Source organism: Oratosquilla oratoria, chromosome 3 (genome assembly GCF_046742065.1).
Source record: "Oratosquilla oratoria isolate Oo_2021 chromosome 3, ASM4674206v1, whole genome shotgun sequence".
Lineage (NCBI taxonomy): Eukaryota > Metazoa > Arthropoda > Malacostraca > Stomatopoda > Squillidae > Oratosquilla > Oratosquilla oratoria.
Window position 1 is genome coordinate 17,658,434 of NC_134779.1, and position 5,000 is coordinate 17,663,433.

At 47.3% G+C, this 5,000-nt stretch overlaps 1 protein-coding gene across 1 annotated transcript in view; it reads left to right on the forward strand.

Moving 5' to 3' along the window:
• LOC143020868 (uncharacterized) overlaps nt 1–5,000 on the forward strand; it is a 52,713-nt gene that overhangs the window by 1,565 nt on the left and 46,148 nt on the right. The window lies entirely within an intron of this gene.

Here is a 5,000-nt window from a genome sequence, read left to right on the forward strand (position 1 = left end):
CGCAGGAACAAGGTGCTTTTCGCCGGCGCTGAGGCAACAGTTTTACTCATACATTCGCATTCCACCGTCCCCCATTCCCTCGTCATTCCACAATGGCACCCGGGTTCGACCATCTCCAGTCTGGCACTGGAATTTTTTGGCACCGCCTTGGCTCTTGATGCCTTTGTAGCACCCAAGTCACTCCGGGATGATCAGCCCAATTCTCTCATACAGAGTTAACTATCATGTTATATTTAAACATTTATTTATCTATAAGGAACTTGACTATAGGGCACACGCACACAGTCGTTTTGTCTCACCGTTGTGTAGACATTACCACTGCTTGCCCACTGTCTGACAGACCGTAATATATTGTTACGTAGAAATGGTTAGACATGGTTTTGCTGCCCTACAGACATTGTTCTGTTGCCATGCATTGTTCTGTCACGCAAGCATGACTCCTCCCGCCGTCATGCAAACGTTACCGTGCTGCCATGCACTATTTTCCAGTCAGGCAGACATTGGTTTCCTATTGTTGTGGAGCCATAGTTCCAGGTTTGCACAGACGTATCCACCTTTGTTTTATTCTTCCCTCTTTTGACAGCGTTCGCTTCCCCCTAGCTACACTCCTTTTCCTAAGGTCGATACAATATGGCACATGTTCGAAGAAAAATGGAATATATTGGTAACCTTGTCGTCCCGTAATCGGTGAGATTGCCAGTTACTCTATATTTGGCATTTATTGTAATGAATTATGGGAAGTCGCAGTGTTCTCCCTCAGGCATGCCAACTGAACGAACACATGTCATTAATGTTCGTTCACATTAGACCCAGGGGATGGGAGCAGGTGCTTCAGTGGTGACTGTACGTTACTTAGTCCGTTTGTACCCGAGTAACTCAAAACCGTGTGACACTAACCAGGATAAAATATCTTTGCTGCAGCAAGGTCACTTTAAGATCAGCATATTATCTAGCCAGGGGGAGGGGTTCTTTAGAAAATTTGGCGGGAACCAGAATAAATACTAAAAATATCAACGTCTACAGCAACAATGACATGACATATTTGTGTATCTCGAGACTGGACCATTCTTCATGGGACCTTCGAGGAAAGTTGTTTCGTTTGTTGGCTACGTGGTTGGCGGTATTGACTCGTTTAATCGATCAAACCTACGCTGTGATTGCTCTCACTGTCTCGTGTGTCTTCAGTTTGGAAATCTTCAATTTTAATCGCCTTCAGTACCCATTGTGGCCTTGGTTTTCTTGCGGCCCTTTGTGTAATACTTTACCTTATTCGTGTTTGTGTTTATGAAACGCTTTGAAATATTGGAGACGATTTGTATATATTTTATTTGTTCATTTATTATTATATATTTTTGTACCAACTTAGTAGCTCCTTTCCACCCTTCATGATATCACTCGTCTTGGCATTTAAAATTGTTTCATCCTAGGATATTAGTTCTGGTATCTTTCGGAAATTTACTTCTTAGCAGTGACATCAGTGTCTGGATTATACTACCAGTTGTCACGCAAGCACTCTAATGTCTGTCACCCGGACATATCTCTCCTTTTTGTCACCCGGACAGAGGTCTTTCTGTCATCCAGACAGAGGTCCCCGTCTTTGTCATCCTGACAAAGGTTTTTCTCGTTATCACCCGGACAGAGGTCTTCCTCTTTGTCATCTGGACAAAGGTCTTCCTCTTTGTCATCTGGACAGAGGTCTGCCCCTTTGTCACCCGGACAGAAGTCTTCCTCTTTGTCACCAGGACAGAGGTCTTCCTCTTTGTCACCCGGACAGAGGTCTTCCTCTTTGTCACCCGGACAAAGGTCTTCCTCTTTGTCATCTGCACAGAGGTCTTCCCCTTTGTCACCCTGACAGAGGTCTTCCTCTTTGTCACCCGGACAGAGGTCTTCCTCTTTGTCACCCGGACAAAGGTCTTCCTCTTTGTCACCCGGACAGAGGTCTTCCTCTTTGTCACCCGGACAGAGGTCTTCCTCTTTGTCACCCGGACAGAGGTCTTCCTCTTTGTCACCCGGACAGAGGTCTTCCTCTTTGTCACCCGGACAGAGGTCTTCCTTTTTGTCACCCGGACAGGTCTTCCTCTTTGTCACCCGGCCAGAGGTCTTCCTCTTTGTCACCCGGACAGAGGTCTTCTTCTTTGTCATCCGGACAGAGGTTCCTCTTTGTAACTGGACATAGATCCTCCTCTTTGTCATCTGGACAGAGGTTCTCTAACTCACTCGGACAAAGGTCTATTTGTCATTCGGACAGAGATCATCATTGTCATCCGTACAAAAGTCTTCCTTTTTGTCATCCGGGTAGAGGTCTTCCTCCTTGTTACCGACGATGGTGGTTCCGGTCTTGTCTTTCCGGTCATTGTTTTCCTTTAGTATCTCCAGATCTTCTGTTGCCTAAACAAAGCTTCTCTCCTTTTACCCGACAAACCCAGATGGCTATGGGGAACACTTTAGCTTTAGCTTCGTAGACAAGAAACAGAATTTGAGTTTCATACGTAACAACTACGTATGTTTGCGACCTATCAGGCTCGACCGATGCCTTAAATAGAAAATACAAATAAAGACAGTCCAACACAGGCACACCTACCGACACGAAAACCTCCTGTTAAGTCACACAGACATCCTCCAGATCTGGATCTGGGGAGGAGAGAAGAGAACACACCCCAGATATTAGGATGTCCCCTATGGCTCCCTTACTGAGACAGAGGCTGCCTGCTGTAGTGTGACAGGTTGCAAGTAACTTCTGCCACACAAACAGAGCTTTCTCACAACTCCCTCCCCCCCCCCGGGTAGTGTTTCGCTATGGGGATTTGTCCACCCACATCACCTGCCATATGTACGAAAGTGAACAAATAACACCCAGACATTGTTACGGGTATTGCTAACCCATTTGCAACCCGTTAGTTCTTACCAACATCCTCCTTAAGAATAACTGGCACCCACCCCCTCCCTTCCTTCCTATACGCGGATTCTTCCCCCTTTACCCTTCCCCTTCCCCCCTCCTGCACTCGTCTCTCTCTCTCTCTCTCTGCTCTCTCTCTCTCTCTCTCTCTCTCTCTCTCTCTCTCTCTTCTCTCTCTAGTCTCTATTTCCCCCCCCTCTCTCTCTCCCATCTCTCTCCAGACATCTCTCTCTCCCCCCCTCTCCCCCCCCTCTCTCTCTCTCTCTCTCTCTCTCTCTCTCTCTCTCTCTCCCCTCTCTCTCTCCCTCCCTCTCTCCCTCTCCCTCTTTCCTCTCTCTCTCTCTCTCTCTCTCTCTCTCTCTCTCTCTCTCTCTCTCTCTCTCTCTCTCTCTCTCTCTCTCTCTCTCTCTCCCTCCCTCTCTCTCTCTCTCTCTCCCTCCCTCTCTCTCTCTCTCTCTCTCTCTCTCTCTCTCTCTCTCTCTCTCTCTCTCTCTCTCTCTCTCTCTCTCTCTCTCTCTCTCTCTCTCTCTCTCTCCCCCACCCTCCCGCTCCCCCCCCCTCCCCCTCCCCCCTCCCCCCCCCCCCTCTCTCTCTCTCTCTCTCTCTCTCTCTCTCTCTCTCTCTCTCTCTCTCTCTCTCTCTCTCTCTCTCTCTCTCTCTCTCTCTCTCTCCACCCGGAACTGTTCACTCTTCTGAATCCGAACGCTGATGAGTGTGTTCTTGCCTCGTACCCACATGCGGGGTTCTTTATTTGTATACTTGTGTTCTTCCGTAGCCACTCCGGCACTAGATTCCATCGTCCAGGAACTACCAGCAGCTATGGCTCTATGGACCTACCTGTGATCTTCTGTGGATCACTAAGAGTCCGCGAACACTAACGGTAGTGGAGAACCACTAACTCACGGCCTCACACACCCGCATATTACTCTGGCAGAAACCTTCATGATCCTAGGGATCAATCAGTCTCCCCCCCCCCTAACCCCAAAACATTTAACTCCCTTCGCTTGTAAGGCGGGGAGGGGCCCATGACTCCTCGGAGATAATAGAATCTCCTGGCGAAAGTCAGAAAGACAACAAAGGAGGGGTTCGTTATACTTTCCAGGCAGAAACTTGTGCTCCCGTCCAGTTTGGGTTTAACTGGTGCATCTGGAAGGTGGGGGAGGACTCGTACATTCGGGAAGGATAGTAGATGCCTGGTGAGGGGAAGTGGCTTTGTGTAACGCTTCGATGTGTGTTGGGGAGGAAGGAGCACAAAAAGTGTTCTCAAGTTCTGTTTTATCGCACGCCGACTCGGCTTTCTGTTTCACTTACATGACCCTGTCGATAATGGCAGTGAACACGTTTCATTTACTGTTTGCCATATCATCTGGTTTGGTTGATACGTATTCTGTGTGGTGCTCACTCTTCTTCCTTTCTCGATTGCTTGCTTGGGTTCCGTTCTCGTAGGTAGGTGGTGGAGGCAAGATTAACGGAATAACCAAACGGGGGTTGCCTGTTCTTGCTGTTCTCTTGATGGCTTCCTACCACGTACACATGCACTGGTAGACACTGCTGCATTCGTCTTACACCAACATCCTGCTCCACCTTTTGTCCCACACCTGGTTCGTGGAAACTTTGTTCCACGTATTGCCATTTTCCTGTTTTGTTCATCATTACACAATCATCATTACTATAAACATAACTACTATCATCACTAACAACACTACTATCATCACCACTGTCACACCACTGTCATAAACATCAAGACCCCAACGGCTTAGATCAGTTCGGAAAGAAAACGAACGACATGACGTCACGGAATGTCAAACCACCACCTGACGTCATAGCGGTACTTTTGTTTACAAAGTGAACTGACCTGTTCTTGACTTCTCTTCCAGAGCCCCAACCACCACCACCACAGTTGGGTTATCGCTGATATTATTATCACTAAAAATAAAACTTGATGTGAAGCGACCGATGTACATCTTTCGTTCAATATACGTCAGAGTTTTTACTACATTTTGAATAACGCATCCACTGTAGAGGTTTCTAGCACGATGTTCATAATTAAACAAAATTATGTCAAAAAAAAAACTATTATCAAACTAACACTCAAGTAGGCCCG